This window comes from Epinephelus lanceolatus, chromosome 18 (genome assembly GCF_041903045.1).
Source record: "Epinephelus lanceolatus isolate andai-2023 chromosome 18, ASM4190304v1, whole genome shotgun sequence".
Lineage (NCBI taxonomy): Eukaryota > Metazoa > Chordata > Actinopteri > Perciformes > Serranidae > Epinephelus > Epinephelus lanceolatus.
In genome coordinates this window covers 3423289-3441752 of record NC_135751.1, presented here as the reverse complement: position 1 = coordinate 3441752, position 18464 = coordinate 3423289, and positions in this window count along the sequence as shown.

Here is an 18464-nt window from a genome sequence, read left to right as displayed (position 1 = left end):
CGAGTTTCGGTCTTTGATGAATGAAGCCTTATTGTTTTGCTGCTATTAAACAATGAGAGACATGTTTTCTCCGTTTACTTAAATATTCACACTACTGCGCACGGGGAGACAGATATGGGGTGCCGTTTGTAAAGTGTCTCACGCTGAAAATAACATCAACATTTTGCCACATTTAGCTTCAAACAATGTTTAAAAAAGTATTGTGAATTTTTTAACATCACCTTTTACCACATTTACAGCAATATTTGTTAACTTAGAAATATATTAAATAGTTAAATCTAAATATTAAATGTGGCACCTAAATGTTAAATGTTAAATCTAAATATTAAATCTAAATCTAAATCTAAATGTTAAATCTAAATGCTAAATATAAATATAAATATTAAATCTAAATATTAAATCTAAATCTAAATCTAAATGTTAAATCTAAATGCTAAATATAAATATAAATATTAAATCTAAATATTAAATGTGGCACCTAAATGTTAAATCTAAATGCTAAATAGAAATAGAAATATAAATGTTAAATCTAAATGCTAAATATAAATATAAATGTTAAATCTAAATATTAAATATAAATATAAATCTAAATGCTAAATCTAAATCTAAATCTAAATGTTAAATGTTAAATCTAAATGTTCTGGGTGAAACTAAATATTTAGCTAATATGCAAATTCACACTGCCGGTCACCGGAAGTACCAAAATAAAAGCTTGAGATGGTCAGACTGTGTTTATAGAATCAAATAACGAATTAAAACCAACTTATTGGGGGAAATGAACACTTGAACATACATTAGCGTGATAATAACTACCTAAAATAACAAGAAACATGTTTGGAGAAATTTTATTTGACGTGTACTTTGAGTTGTTAGTGTCCCTTCGGAGGGACTAACAACCTAAGCTAAGCTAACAACCGTTAGCTGTTAGCCCCGTTAGCAGTGTCTGTAATGACTCATTAACTCTTAAACGGTCTGTGAAAAAAAAAAAAATTTCCGGCGGATGTCTTAGTTACAACATGATTGAGCTAGCAAAGCAGTTTTGTGTTGCGATGTGTGGTATTTATTCAGTTTTGGGAAATCACGATGTCTAGAAAGCATCAGTGGCTGCAGCAGCAGCAAAGCTAACATCAGGACGTCATCTGTTAAAAGCCTCCCGTTGTCGGATATGACATGAAACTACTCCATTTAGCTCGATCATGTTGTAACTAAGACATCCGCTGGAAAAAAAATTTTTTTTTCACGGACCGTTTAGAGTTAATGAGTCATTACAGACACCGCTAACAGGGCTAACAGCTAACGGTTAGCCCCGCTAATCTACGATAACCATGTTATTTATTTCAGAACGTGATAGTAATGTTTGTTCAATCATTGTGTTTATAGACTTTACAAACACCAGATTAGTCTAAACGGTGATATAGTGACGTGAAAAATGTGAGATATGCATATATATATGTAGCTAAACTCTGCTGGTTTTCTACCCGGAAGTATTTGTTAACAACAAGGTGATTCCCTCCGAAGGGACACTAACAACTCAAAGTACACATCAAATAAAATTTCTCCAAACACGTTTCTTGTTATTTTAGGTAGTTATTATCACGCTAATGTATGTTCAAGTGTCCATTTCCCCCGATAAGTTGGTTTTAATTCGTTATTTGATTCTATAAAGACAGTCTGACCATCTCGAGCTTTTATTTTGGTACTTCCGGTGACCGGCAGTGTGAATTTGCATATTAGCTAAATATTTAGTTTCACCCAGAACATTTAGATTTAACATTTAACATTTAGATTTATATTTAGCATTTAGATTTATATTTAATATTTAGATTTAACATTTATATTTATATTTAGATTTAGCATTTAGATTTAACATTTATATTTATATTTATATTTAGCATTTAGATTTAACATTTATATTTATATTTATATTTAGCATTTAGATGACCCCAAAGACATGCTAGTTATCACTGCTCACTGGTTTGTATAGTTAAGCCTTGCCATATTAGCTTATCATAGGGCTTAGGTTATTCACTGAGTGTTGATCCTTTCTCTAGAGCACTCTAGAGAACTTCTTGTGTTTATTTGAACATTTATATTTATATTTATATTTAATATTTAGATTTAACATGTAGATTTAGATTTAATATTTAGATTTAGCATTTAGATTTAGATTTAATATTTAGATTTAACATTTAACATTTAGGTGCCACATTTAATATTTAGATTTAACTATTTAATATATTTCTAAGTTTACAAATATTGCTGTAAATGTGGTAAAAGGTGATGTTAAAAAATTCACAACACTTTTTTAAACATTGTTTGAAGCTAAATGTGGCAAAATGCTGATGTTATTTTCAGCGTGAGCCACTTTACAAACGGCACCCCATAGACAGAGACCTGCTCTGCTCCAGACACACTCAGCACCTTGGACAGCATGGCGCACCTGACTGTTGTCGTTGTGTACATGTTAATTTGATTTCAGTCATTTTGTTTTAAATCTGGACATGTGCAGGTGGACTCAGCCAGTGCTAAGAAAGGTCCTATGCCTGCCTGTTGGAGAGATAGAGAAAAGATTAAAGCGTCAAATTGCGGTAAAAGATGCTGTATAAAAGACAGGCTACAACTTTTTGTCCTTGTCCCCCCCTGGAATTATTCTCTAAAATTTTACTGTTTATTGTCCCCCCCAACTATGAAATGGGATTTTCACCCCTGGTATCAGACTTGTGTCTTAAAACAATATTAGTGGAACCCTGCTGCTGAGGCATTGACAAAACTTCAGATTGTAAGGCAGGGGGTGACTTAACCTGCTTCTTCAACAGCATCCACTTTAATGGAAAATTATGAAAAAAAAGTCACATGTAATAAAAAGTGAGTAGTAGTCTGACTGAATGTGGAAAAGCTAAGACTGTTGAATTTGCACATACATTTTTTTTTATTTCCTCTTCTCTTCTCTTCTCTTCTCTTCTCTTCTCTTCTCTTCTCTTCTTTCCTGTTTGGTAAATCAATTAACATTTACAGAATGAAAGAAAATTTTGAAGGGGTTGATATTTATAGGTTAGTGGTTTCAGTAGTCCCACCCACTTCAGGTCAAATTGGGCTGTATGTGGCCTGTGAACTAAAATGAGTTTGACACCCCTGGTTTAGGGGAACATTTCTCATTTCCACTTTTCATTTATGGTCTGCAGTACGCAGCAAAGAAGAGATACACACACACACATTGATTAATTGCCTTTCACGTTGACCAAGCAAGCTATCTGGAAAACTAGGAATAACTGTGTGAGGGGGTCACAGGATGTAGTCAGGGTGTTAAAGGGGATGCTGGCAGCTCACCTGAGGGTGGAGTTTGGTTTTTACAACCTGACCAAAGGACGGACACTTTTATCAACATTTGGGGGGTGCAGGAGATGTTTTGTTCTGTGTGGGAGAACTCCTTGGTTCTCAATTTCTGAATCAGTCGTCTTGTGGTTTTGTAGGTTTTTCTGATGTTTCTTCTGTGTGTTTTTCCCCCCGCTGTTGTAGTTTTTAAAAAACCTATTTTGTAGTTTGTAGTTTTTGTAAAATGGCTGTGTAAACAGAGGTAACCTTGGAAGAAAGGTCCATTTTAAAATCAAATCAACTCTCTCTCTCTCTCTCTCTCTCTCTCTCAAATTCAAATTTAAATTTGCCTTATTGGCATGTATGTTACGAGAACTATGTTGCCAAAGCATCAAGAATCAATTAAACAAAACAAAAATTACAATTCATAGGTTAAAATACATATAAATGAAATGAAACTGAAAAATTGTGTGTGTGTGTGTGTGTGTGTGTGTGTGTGTGTGTGTGTGTGTGTGTGTGTGGAAGGATTAATAAGATTGGGTATTATTAGGCAATTACAAGTTGTCATATGAATGAAAAACATATTGTTCATATTAAATGATAATAACAATAATAATAAAATAAAATAAAAAAAAACAATATTATATTATATCAATAATGGTTCTGATCAGCATTCATGTGTTTCTCTAGTATCATGGCAGAGCGTTACATATTGTGCAGCTAATTTTATAAATTGTGGATCTTCTCCCAGACATACTTTTACAGTTTTTCTCGATTGCTAAGACACATTTCTGGAAAGCTGCTCTCCTCTTCTCTAAACTGTGAACACAAAACCCAATTTTCAAGCTATATTCACAAAACCTCAGAGTCTTCTTGCAAAACCAAACTTTCACCTCAAAACAGTTTAATCTGTGCTCAAAACTGAACTATGTTGTCAAATCCTGCCTCGAGTCAATCAAAATTAAAAACACTACTGAGCAGTCACTAAACACTACATAGAAAAATAGAAAACACAATGCTCAGGACATGAAGCTGTAGAAATAAATGTTTATTGTTCACTGTAGGCTAAATTCATGTTGCAAAACAAAAAACCTGTGCATTTAGCACTTGTACATAGTAAAAAAAAAAAAAGTACAAAAAACAGAAATCCTGTTCATTTACACGTAGCACTTGTACAGTACAAAAACAAACAGAAATCTTGTGCATTTAGCACTTGTATACAGTAAGCCTACGTAAAAATAAAGTACAAAAATATACAAATGAGAAGTGCATTACTCAGCCACAGCATCATTTCTCCGTACTGGGTCAGGCCACAGGACTTCATCCACATCACAGGCCACATTTTGTCTGGCCAGGCAACAGGGGAAAAAACCCCTGGCATGCCGTATCCAGGCTTGGCATGCCTCCACACCTTATTTTATACAGTCTATGCTCCACACCTATGTCACCACAGGCTAGTTCCATGGCTTGCAGGAGATTTACCCTGGTGTAAGGTTGGCGTTCATATACCTTCCACCGCCATGAGGAGAAGAATTCTTCAGTGGGGTCCAGGAAAGGGGAGTATGGTGGAAGGCAAAGATTGATAAAACCTTGGTTCATATTGAACCACTCTCTAACCTGGAGGGCTCTGTGAAAACTCACATTGTCCCAAACAACAACATAGATGGGATGCTCATCCTGCTGCCCTAACAGAGCATCTCCCATGTGATTGAGGAAAATGAGAAGCTGGTGAGTGTTGTAGGGCCCCAGGTTGGCATGATGGTGGTCAACCCCATGATTGCTGATGGCAGCATACAATGTGACATTGCCACCACGCTGCCCAGGGACACCAACAATGGCCCGTTGGCCAATCACGCTACGGCCTCTCCTTCTCCTTTTGGTGAGATTATGTAAACCCAGCTTCATCCATGTAGATGTATTCATGGGGTCTTTCCATTGCATCCAGTTGAAAAACTCTCTGTAGAAATAGATATAGTTTTGTAAGTGATACAGAAAAAGTGATTTAGGCCACTACAGTAAATCACTACTTACAGTAATCAACATTGAATGTGTCTGGATATATACCAACCTGTACATACTGGAATCTTTGCTCTTTGACTCTGTCTGAGTTGCGTTCAAAGGGCACTCTGTACAGCTGTTTTATGCGCAGTCTGTTGCGCTTGAGGACACGATCAACAGTAGAGAGGCTGACACTGTTGATACCCTCAAAATTTTCATGGTCCTCAATGATCTTCTGCTGAATTTCACGCAGTTTAATGGTGTTGTTCTCATGGACCATGTCGACAATTAGGGTCTCTTGGTGTGGGGAGAACATACCTGTCCTCCCACCCCCATGTGGCAGTCTTTCAATTCTACAAAAAGAGAACATGCAGTTACAAAAATATACATGGAATACTAGGCCTACAAACAGTTAGACTAACCCTCCATTACAATACTACAGTACATTGGCACAGTGATGTACTGAAACATATATTTAAGTATACTGTGGTACAGTATATAGTATAGTCATACAGTCATTGCTGTCAACATTTACATACTATAATGTCAAAAAAGGTAATTACCTGTTCTCTTCTCTAAATCTTCGGATTATGGTTGACACAGTGAAGCTACTGATGTTTGGTTGTACCCTTGTCTGGCCTCCCTCATGCTCATACCATGGACAAGAACATGGTCAATCACAGTAGCTCTGATTTCATCAGATATTACTGTTCTTTGTCTTTGCTGACCACCTCGACCTCCTCGACCTCCTCGACCTCCTCGACCACCTCTCACACGAACTCCTCCTCTCAGATTTCTATCCACTGTAGTGCCTCACAAACCAGTGCTCTCTGAACTGGCTTATATATGTTCCCTCGCATCATTAGCCACAAGTGTGATCAATTTTGAGTTGTTGTGTTCAACCGGTGACACCTGTGCTTGAAATGTGTTTGACTTTTGCCACCTGTGCTCACCATTATGCAACACAGGTGCATCACAATGAAAATGTGTTGGCAAGTTGTGTCTAAACAGGTGAAAAGTGCTTATGGTTTTGCCAAAAGAGTGACTGATTCAATCAGTGGGTTCAGGCAACTGAGCATTTGGTTCAGACAATAGGGTTTAGTGTTTTAGCAATTGAGAAAAACTGTAACAGTTTATCACATTTTTTCCCCTGATATGATGGATGTGTTGCAGTTATCTGCTGTAGGAAAGCCTCTCCCTCAGTTTGGTACAGGGGGCAGGAGAAGATAAAATGGGCCTCAGTTTCTATACTGTGCTGGAGAATATTCTCTATCCAGTAAGCGATAGTATTCTAATTTATTGATGGATTTAATTTCATTCTTCCAATTGTCAGTGTAAGTAATTTTGTTGTCTTTATCTATAGATGCCAGGTGAGTTTTGGAGAGATTTTGGAGGCCTTGGATTTTGAGGTGGTAGGTTCCTCTGGTGGGGTATGTCTCTGGACAGAGGCTGTTACTGAGAAAGGCTCTGTGGTAATAGTAATCAGGCTCTCTCTCTCTCTCTCTCTCTCTCTCTCTCTCTCTCTCTCTCTCTCTCTCTCTCTCTCTCTCTGAATTCAATTTGCTACTAATTACACAAATGACAATAGTCAGCAGAGCAAAACAGGTGATTAAATTGGTGAGCAAAATAGAAAAAATATATCCAGTACATATGTATATACATACTGTATATACATACATATCTCATAAGTGTCACATTTACCTATAAACACATTTTTTATGTATATTTGTGTGAAAACAAAAAACAAAAATTCAGTAGAGGAGTAAATAAAAAGCAGACTGTGAGCTGTAAGGAGATGAACTCCAGAGGCCTGTACTAAGAAGCAGGATTTAAAGTTAGTGAGGTAACTTTGGGGTTAACTCTGGGTTTTCAGTGCCATGAAGTTGGTTATCTTTTTACCGGAAATCACCATTCAGAGCAGTATGATAATCATCCAACTAAACAGCAAAAAATACTCTATACTAATGTCACATAGGCCCATAGCTCACTGCACGTAATTTAAGTCTTGAATGACAATGAATTTTTGGATAGTATTTTCGATGTTTCTAAATTTTCGGTTTTAAGATTGTCGTTTACATCCCACACTTTTGCCTTTTTTCTGTCTCGTAGTCGGTATCACTGAGCTATGGGCCTATGTAACATTAGTGATGAAGAGGAAACTACTTTAAATATGTCACATTAAACACTTTAAAGTGATGCCAGACTGTTTCTGCTGGGGGTGAAAAAGTAGTTCATGACTAATGAGGTCAATCTGACCGAAATGTGGCATTTATAATTACGGGAGCCAATTACAGTTTTTCTCAATTGCTAAAACACTAAACCCTATTGTCTGAACCAAATGCTCAGTTGCCTGAACCCACTGATTGAATCAGTCACTCTTTCGGCAAAACCATAAGCACTTTTCACCTGTTTAGATACATCTTGCCAACCCATTTTCATTGTGATGCACCTGTGTTGCATAATGCTGAGCACAGGTGGCAAAAGTCAAACACAATTACAGTTTTTCTCAATTGTTTACACACAAATACTGGTACTTGAGACACAATGACCACAACATGTAACTCATGCACCAACCCCCTAAACCAATTCTGCTAAACTACAAGCACAATTCCTGCTTTACACGCAAATTGCAGTTCTAAAACACATTTTTTTCAAAGCACTACACACAATTCTCTGCATTTGGCACAATTTTCATGAAGAAAAGTTCTCGTTTTCACAAGGAACACACTGTCATTCAAAATTCTAAAGTTAATTGCCCTACTATGCACACTGACTCATCACATGGGCAAACACCTGTCACACAGTTTTACAATTAGCAATCAGAGCTTTAGCATAAAAGGGCAACAGGTGAGCTTTTCTGTTTTGGAGCAATGGATGCCAACATTGGAAACAGAGGCAGAGCCAGAGCCAGAGGAGTGAGAGTAAGAGGAGGAGGATGGGGAGGACGAGGACGAGGAAGGCCAAGGACTGTAATCTCTGATGAGATCCGAGCCACTTTTTCTGCCTGAAGATGGAAAGTGTATGACCGAAATCCACAAACGCGTATACCCCTTCTCCAAGCTATGGAAGACGCATGTGGAGATATAGCAGTTGATGCTTTTCATGGCTGGATTCGCCATGCTAGGCGATATTTCCCCCGCTGCTTGGCCAGGGAAAACATTGCTTGTGATGTGGATGAGGTGCTGTGGCCAGACCGAAACAGAAGAGAGGATGCAGCATAGTTTTGTTTTTGTTTTTTACTGTAACTGTATACAGTAAATTCTTCTGTTGTTTTGTATGTAGACCACTGTATGTGCAACTTTGTGTTGGTTGGAATGTACACTGTGTACATTGTTTTTGTGGGAAAAATAAAATATATTTGTTACTGTGTATTTGTGTGTTCTGAGTATAAAAACAATATTCTAAAATATTTTACAACACACTTACGTATGTACTGTCTGTAGTAAGTGTAACAATGTACAAAAAAAAGGCCGAAGTCATTATGATGAATGGAGAAGAATTGTTTTCCATTCATCATAGTGTTTTACATTGAGCACATCAGTGTTCAACTGGTTCTTATAAATGTCTATTCATATGATGGTTTGTGTGTGTCATTTGAAAACAAAATACCATTTTGAGAAAAAAAAACATAGTTTTGAATGTAAAGTTTCATTTTGCAGGAGAATTGAGGGGTTTTGCCCATTGTGTGTGTGTTTTTTGATTTGTGTGTAGAGTTCTGAGAGTATGAGGCATGCTTTCAGAAAATGTGTGTAAACAATCGAGAAAAACTGTAAAGCACAGGTGTCACCGGTTGAACACAACAACTCAAAATTAATCACACTTGTGGCTAATGATGTGAGGGAACATATATAAGCCAGTTCAGAGAGCACTGGTTAGGAGCATCCCATCTATGTTGTTGTTTGGGACAATGTGAGTTTTCACAGAGCCCTCCAGGTTAGAGAGTGGTTCAATATGAACCAAGATTTTATCAATCTTTGCCTTCCACCATACTCCCCTTTCCTGAACCCCACTGAAGAATTCTTCTCCTCATGGCGGTGGAAGGTATATGAACGCCAACCTTACACCAGGGTAAATCTCCTGCAAGCCATGGAACTAGCCTGTGGTGACATAGGTGTGGAGCATAGACTGTATAAAATAAGGTGTGGAGGCATGCCAAGCCTGGATACGGCATGCCAGGGGTTTTTTCCCCCGTTGCCTGGCCAGACAAAATGTGGCCTGTGATGTGGATGAAGTCCTGTGGCCTGACCCAGTACGGAGAAATGATGCTGTGGCTGAGTAATGCACTTCTCATTTGTATATTTCTGTACTTTATTTTTACGTAGGCTTACTGTATACAAGTGCTAAATGCACAGTTTTTTTTTTGTTTTGCAACATGAATTTAGCCTACAGTGAACAATAAACATTTATTTCTACAGCTTCATGTCCTGAGCATTGTGTTTTCTATTTTTCTATGTAGTGTTTAGTGACTGCTCAGTAGTGTTTTTAATTTTGATTGACTCGAGGCAGGATTTGACAACATAGTTCAGTTTTGAGCACAGATTGAACTGTTTTGAGGTGAAAGTTTGGTTTTGCAAGAAGACTCTGAGGTTTTGTGAATATAGCTTGAAAATTGGGTTTTGTGTTCACAGTTTAGAGAAAAGGAGAGCAGCTTTCCAGAAATGTGTCTTAGCAATCGAGAAAAACTGTAACAGTTTGTGAATTATTTTACAAATAAAATATTATCTGTTTTATCCTAGTTCTCATCACGTAGGTGTCTCATTATTTTGAGCTGCAGTGATGAATCAGAGTGTAAAAGTAGTAGCACTATCACTGCAGACTATACATAATTTCAAATAGTGCTGAAATCACGTGTTTAGTGTTTTAACTGATCTCTCCATTTGGGAGAAGCTCTGTTTTAAAGCCAGTGGAAATAGAGCCCTGAAACAATGAAATGATTCTACTGCCTTGTAACAGCATATAGGCTCCTCTTTTTTACTTGTCACTCCAGATTTTCCTTCATGTAAACTTTTTTCTTCAGTGATCTAATTGGTCAGAGGTCAAGATGTTGATAGACTGTGATCCGATACCCTGAAGTTAACCTGCTCCAGAGCAAGTTAGCTGTTCAGCATAAGTTGCCACAGTGATTTATCCCGATAAATAGAAAACCAGCTTCTCAGTACTGAAAACCCAGAGTTTACCTTGCTAACTCCAAATTCTGCTTTGTAGTACAGGCCTTAGGTCATTTCATTGTTACAGGGCTCTGTTTCCACAGGTTTTAAAACAGAACTTCTAACAAGCAGAGGGATCATTTACGACACTTAACACATGATTTTAGCAGTATTTTAACTGATGAGTTTATTTTACTCTGCAGTGATAGTGTTCCTATTTTACACTCTGAATCCATCATTGCAGCCCAAAATAACATGAGACACCTGTGTGATGAGGACTAGGAAAAAAAGATGACCTTTTATTTAAAAAAAAAAAACCACACACTGTTAACAGCCTCCCGTTATAATAAATGTAACATTTGGGTCAGATAGACCTCATCAGTCAGTAGGCTACTTTTCCACCCTTTACTTGGGTAGCAATAACAGTCTGCCATTAAGTGTTATATGTGACAAGGTCATCATCATCCATCTAAATAGCAAAAAATACTCTATATTAATAGAGTAGTTTTCACATATAGCCTAGTGACACCTACACGTAATGTAAGACTCAGCCGACGGTGACTGTTTGGATAGTATTTTCAATATTTCTACACTTCCATTATGAGATTACAGAGTACTGTTTACATCCCACACCACTGACATTTTACTGTCTCGTAGTTGCAGACACTTTCGGCACCATTTCATATCACATGAAGAAGTCTCCTTCATTCATGGTTCTGATGATGTTGCTCGTAATTAACACCCCTGTCTCATGCACATGAACGCACTCATAGCTGGATAGGAAAACCCAGGGTTGACTGTCGATAACCAGCTCTATAGTTACGCTTATCTAGATGGCCAATGTTACGGTTAGTCAAACCAGAGAACAAAAGATATCCTGGGTAAGTTGAACTGGCTTTGTAGTATAGGCCACAGTTGTTACGTGTTATCTCTTAGGCTGTGACATTTATTGACATATCTTGCTGCATCTATGGCACACTCTTAGAAATAGAAGTGCTAAGTAGAACTATGTAAGGTTCTTCGGCTTGTCCTCATAGGAGAACCCTTTTTTGGTGCCTGGTAACACCTTTTGTAAAGGTTCCACCTGGTACCCTTTCGGAGGGTTCCATCTAGAACCCAACATAAAGGGTTATACCTAGAACCATCTATGAAAGGTTCCACCCAGAACCCCCCATGAGAGGTTCCACAAAGAACCCTTATTGGGGATTCCATCCAGAACCTTTTCACCTTCTAAGGGTTTTATGTGAAACCCACCCAGGGTGTTCCAAGGAGAACCTTTTTATATTTCAAGGGTTTCATTTTGAACCCACACAGGGGGTTCCACCAAGAACCTTTTTATATTTCAAGGGTTTCATCTAGAACCCACCCAGGGGGCTCTAAAAATAACCTTTTTATATAACCTTCTTGTCTTCTGAGGGTTGTATGAAGAACCATATTGTATTCTACAGTTTAGGCAAACCATAATTGAATCCCATATATTGTAACAATCAATGTTACAATAACCAATGTTTACAATGTTGACATTGAAAAATCAGCAACATGACAGATACACAATCCAGGTACATCAGGCCGTCCTCAGCAGGTGAATTCATGGTGACATGGTAGAGGGGGAAGAGAAAAAAATACAGTTAGTACCATCAATCAAAGGTACACTTACCACAGCTTATGAAGCAGTAAGCCATCTACAAACAACAAAGTAATGCATGGTCCAATGATCACTGTATGGACAAATAATGATAACAGTGGAACAGACTGAATAAGCCTGTCCTCCAACTCCAATACTAAGAGCCACCAGTGGCACACAATTAGCTTCAGTTTGATGATACAATTCAAAGTGTTTCAGGTATCTCTTTTGTGTTCTGGTTTTAACAGGACAACGCCGACATTGATAATTCATTCCAATCTCTCACCAGAAAATGTGTTTGAATAATCGCCCAAACCCTCTTGTTAAAGCCAGTGACAAACTTCATTCTTTGTCCAAGCTGTGTAACTCATTTTTACAAGAAAAAAAATAACAAGAAACAAAGGATTGCATTTAAATAGTCCACCTTTTACCATAAAAGCCTTTAGCTAGAGTCAAGATGTTGAAATAAGATATTAGATTCAGCGTACCTTGATTCTCTGAAGTTGCTGTTCTTCTGTCACATCCACCTTCTGGTTGCACGCAATAATGTGTGAACAGCAATCACTATTGATATGTCACACCTGGTTTTTAGGGAAGGGCAGATCATGTGGTGCAATCTGTAGGGAAACCAGTGTCAGATGCAGTATGCCAGAAGTACTAGGATGTTCTACTACATCTGGTTATATTTCGCAGTATGCATGTCAGCATGCTTCTTTGGCCATTCTGACCCACAATCCTTTGCGCAGCAGAAGTTACGTTGCACTGACTGAGCTGCGTGTACAACCAACGCCCACACTTCCTTTCATACATGGTTTATTTAATTTGAGATACTAAGACACTACATATTAGGACTGCAATGATCTGATTATATACTGTCACATATACAGTTTTTAAAAGTCAAATACATATTAAGTAATGTAGTAAGAATGTGCAAGTATGTTACACTACAAATAAAAGTAATGTGAATGTAAGGCTGCCTCACGTGCAGACAGAATATAGTGCCAGCAGCTGCATAGCTGTAAATATATTTAACAACAAACATCTGCCAGCAACAGAGAGCTATGTGTGAAGCGGGTTAATATGCCTACTGGTGACTAGTTCAATAGACAGGTCACTAATAATAGGCTTGGAACTGTTTACGTGAACACGTCAGTTTATTAGAAGCAACAACATACATTACGACATAACAGCAACAGAGCTCTCCGGCACCTCCGACGGTATGCACGACTCTGGCGAGCTCAACGAGAGGAGATTTGCTGCATCTCCGAAGTACAACAAAACAAAGTATTCAAATGTGGCGCTACGGACGGCGGCGGAAGTGAGCAAGAGGGTCGGAGTTCAGGGAGCGATGTGATGGCGGATATCGTGTGTCCCAATAGTATGCATACTGCATGCACACTGCATACTACACTACATACTTTTTAAAGGCAGCTGCAGTACATACTAAAAGTATATATTAGAAGTATGCGATTTGGAACGCAGGCCAGCTCTCAGCTCCCACATACTAACCCAGCAGTGCAGCCAGCTCCCAGGCACCACACACCAAATCCCAGCCTTTCCCCTGGGAGACCAGGGTTCAATTCCCAGCATCAACACCCCTCCACACTGTAGCCTTCTGTTCCCCCGGCCCTCCCACCATCCATAATAAAGGAATAGTTGATAAGGAGGGTCAACTGCCCACTCTCCAAAAAGAAAATACATTTAGGGCATTTTTTGGGTTCATGAGCTCCTCACTCCAGATGTTGAAGTTACAATGGTTAAATCAGGGTGACCCGGTAGTCAAGTGGTTAGGCTGCATACTACATAGACACAAGTGCTCTGAGCACTGAGTCCCCAGTTCAGCTCCCGGCCAGCCGGACTATTTGCTGCATGTCATTCCCCTACTCTCTCTTCCCTACATTTCCCGTCTCTCTCCACTTTCCCTGTGTAATAAAGGCATAAAATAATAATAATTTAAAAAAAAACAATGGTCAAACAAAACTAACATTGTGACTCAGTAGTTAAGAGCACAGCAGTGCTATTTTGAAGATTGAGGGTTCAAGACATGATCTTCCCACCAGAGAGCACATCATGTAGCTACATTTCATATATGCACTGTATTCTTAGCCACTCTTTATAAAAGCAACAGTTAAGTATTGTCTTCAACAGACAGATCTCTGTCAACTCAACCCTTGTCACTATGGTTTCTGCAGCCTACAACAGCTATGCACAGTGTATCTGACATTAGAGGGACTAACCAATTAAAATATTGTCACGAAGGTGGGGTTTGTTATGACAAGAACTCAAGCAGAGAAATAATCTTGGTTTTTATGTCAAACCCTGTGCCCCATACATCACACATGTACAAGAGAGTTGCTGTTGATCAGCAACAGAACACATCATCTCTAAGGTACAGACTGAATGGAGCTTAGTAACTGTGCACATAACTGGCAGTAAGCTACTAGAACATCGTAGTTAGTATGAAGAACAGTAACACTAATAACTGTGTACCAGATAATATCTATGTTGATTGAACACAATTTACTTGAACTTATGTCTATAACACACTGTCTCAAAGCATGCTGAGAAAACTCCACCCACCTACCCCCAACACACTACAATAGTGTTTGTTCAATAACAGTACACAATTAAAGGGAAATTTCGGTTTATTTCAACCTGTCTCCTATCGTCCTAAATTTGTTTCAAGTGACTAGTGACATAAAAATAATAGTTAGCATGTTAGCCATTAGCCTAGATACAGCCGGGGCGCATAGTAGCGTCAAACCTGTTAAAACGTAAGTGAACGGGCATACTTCAAGTGCAAAGTTAGTCCACACTAAACAAGCTTTTTTTCCACAAAGACTGCCTCATATCATTAGGATAAATGTCAGAGAACATATAGAAAACTACATGTAAACGTGTTGTCTTACCTTACCGGTGTGCTGCCATGTTTGTTTACCATCTAGCTCTGCTTTCCAAAGTGCGGCCGAAATCTCGCGAGAACACGCAGCAACAGCTGGAAGGCAGAACCGAACAGTAGCCTGAAAAGTTCATTCAATTATTTTATGAAAGATTTATAGAATAATGGCTGACTTTTTGCCAGACTTTGACTTTGTGGAGGAGGAATTTGATTTTGCAGAGTTTGATGGCCACCCTTATTTATTTGAGCCAGAATACACTGACGAAGAGCTTCGTGAAATTGAAGAACAGAGGAGGAGAGAGAGAGAGGTGCAACAGGTAGAGGATGAGAGAGGAGGAATGGCTGCTGCAAGGCTGTGTAGCTCTGGAGATTGGTGGTGTACCTGTGAAAGCTGTGTCCTAGTGCCCACAGAAAAGGAATTCCTCTGTTGCAAGGAATGGGACCAGTTGCAGCCTTATTTTCAAGGTCTGGATGTGACCGAGGACGAGACACCTCCACCTGGAGTAGTATCCAGCTGGGCTTTATCTAGAGCTCGCAAGATATATTTCGGCCGTACTTTGGAAAGCAGAGCTAAATGGTAAACAAACATGGCAGCACACCGGTAAGGTAAGACAACACGTTCACATGTCGTTTTCTATATCTTCTCTGACATTTATCCTAACGATATGAGGCGGTCTTTGTGGAAAAAAAGCTTGTTTAGTGAACTAACTTTGCACTTGAAGTATGCCCGTTCACTTACATTTTAACAGGTCTGACACTACTAATGCGCCCCGTCTGTATCTAGGCTAACGGCTAACATGCTAACTATTATTTTTATGTCACTAGTCACTTGAAACAAATTTAAGACGATAGGAGACAGGTTGAAATAAACCGAAATTTCCCTTTAACTATTGTATGGCATGAAATAATGGAAAAGACCTTGGCAGAACACAAGTAAAATGAATTGATTAAGGGGATTATAAACATCTACATACTTGAACATGGATAAACCTGGGTAATTTGAATATTTGAGGGTAAGGATCTAATACCCATGCTTTCAACAATCCTTGAAGAACTCTTTGTTTCAAAAAGGGTTGTTTGGATCAAAAAGGTTCTTAGTGGAACCCTTAGTGTTACAAAGAACTCCTGAAAAACCCTTTCTTCAACAAAGGGTTTTTCAGAAGCAAATGGTTCTGGATAGAACCTCGGCCCTTCAAGAAGAACCCTTTTGGAACCCTTATTTCTAAGAGTGCACTGACACTATTTTCTCTGAGTAGATGTAACATTTTAGTCTGCTCAGAGTTTACATTTAAGTTTTGTAATTTTGTTCTGTCTCCACCTACCTCTGAGGACAGAGCTGACACAGCCTGTCTTCCATGGGCAGCCAGGTCTGCCTGTGTCTGCCAGTCTCTGTGGCCAGACTGTGATCACTGAGACTTGGTGTCTTTCAGTTTCTGATCTGTCACAGCAGTCAGATAGTTTGCCATCATGTACTGTCTGTTTAGGGCCAAATGGCATTGAAGTTTGTTTTGGGTTTTTGTGGTAGATGTCCAATACTTGATGTAGTTTTCTTTCTTTTTTTTTTTTAATATAATTTGGTTGGGTTGGATTGTGTGAGGTTTTGCAGAGGCCTTGTGTTGTTAGAGGAGGTGAGCCTCAGGACCAGAGGGCTGAGAAGACTCCTCTCTATGTTCCCCTCTTGGCAAGGGAGAGCTTTGCATGGTAGGAGTTGGGTGGCTAGGGGGGGCCATCCCCTTCACATGCTCTGTGTGTGTGTGTGTGTGTGTGTGTGTGTGTGTGTGTGTGTGTGTGTGTGTTAACTGTGACACACAGAGACCTCATGTTTGGAGTGACTTTTTATGTTACTAACTTCCTATAAGCGGTGAACTATAAAGGCAGACTATTTAAGAACACAACGTCTAGTGGATTTTTTTTTAACATAACATACCTACACCGAATGGTAGAGATAGTTCAATCAGGTTTTAGTAAGTAAGTTCAACACACTTTTCATTAAGATATAGTGACTAAAAATGTGCTCAACTAAATGGCTGAGCAGAATGTGAAGGGATCAAAGCGCCAATAGTTTGTGAATTTTCTATAAAGCACACACAGAGACCACAAGGAGGCAAATGGGTCCATTTTCTCATCTTTTAATAACACATTCATATCTATGCTCTGTTTTGTTTACAAGGAGTTTAAAACAAGTGTTGATAAGGACTAAAGGAATCAGGCAGGCAGAGGGTGAAAGTCCATATACTGTAAAGACCAATGGCGCCAACTGGTGGATGGAGGAAGACCTCACACTTCTCACGCTGCATATCCACGGGTCATGGCTGCACCATCAGAGTACTGATTTTCTGTTTGGAGGCTGAGCCCAGATCAGATTAGGCTTGTTGAATCAAACTTGGTGCAGCATGAGAAGGACAGAAATACAGATACAGGGCCTACCTCCTTCCACCTGCAGCTACACAGTCAGCTAAAACAACAGGTCCTTTAGTTTTTTCAAATGACTCATTAGAAGTGAAAATAGATCATCAATCAGTGAAGAAGGTCCTTGCAGGGTGCTCTAACTTATGTAGGCTTTTCACAGAGAGAAAGGAAATGCTAAATGCACCCAAACACAAGAGATACAATCTGCTGTCAAAAAAAAAACAAGAGAAAAATTAGAAGTCAACTAAGATGAAACAGAAAGAATATTTTGAAGTTAAAAGAGTGTAAGTTTGACCAAATGAACAAAAGAAAATGCAAATTGGGTAAAAAAAAACAAAAAAAAAAAAACAAAACATTACGTTGGGGTTTTAAAGGGAAATTTTGGTTTATTTCAACCTGTCTCCTATCATCCTAAATTTGTTTCAAGTGACTAGTGACATAAAAATAATAGTTAGCATATTAGTCGTTAGCCTAGATACAGCCGGGGCGCGTAGTAGCGTCAGACCTGCTTGTTTAGTGGACTAACTTTGCACTTGAAGTATGCCCGTTCACTTATGTTTTAACAGGTCTGACGCTACTACGCGCCCCGGCTGTATCTAGGCTAACGACTAACATGCTAACTATTATTTTTATGTCACTAGTCACTTGAAACAAATTTAGGACGGTAGGAGACAGGTTGAAATAAACCGAAATTTCCCTTTAAATAAGAAAATTAAAACCAGGCGACAAGTTTTTGTCTCCCCCTTTCAGAATATTCCATGTTATTATCCTTTGGAAAACAACTAAGGATTAAGAAAAAAAGAAAGAAAAGAAAAGAATCTTTGGAAGAAGTAAAAGTTTTTTCCTTAATAGACTATCCACTACAGTATATGGAGATGCCGCTACCCAGTTATTTATTTACCTATACTTCTTTCAAGCAACTTTTTTTTGTCCTTTCTCAAAACCAAAAAAATCACCATTTACCTATTTTTTTTTTCCCAAGAGGTAGATCAACAAAACAATTACATGGTTACAGGTGTCGTGCACCTTGATTCAGGAGGTGAAATCACATATAAGGGAAGTGGAGCAGCGGAGC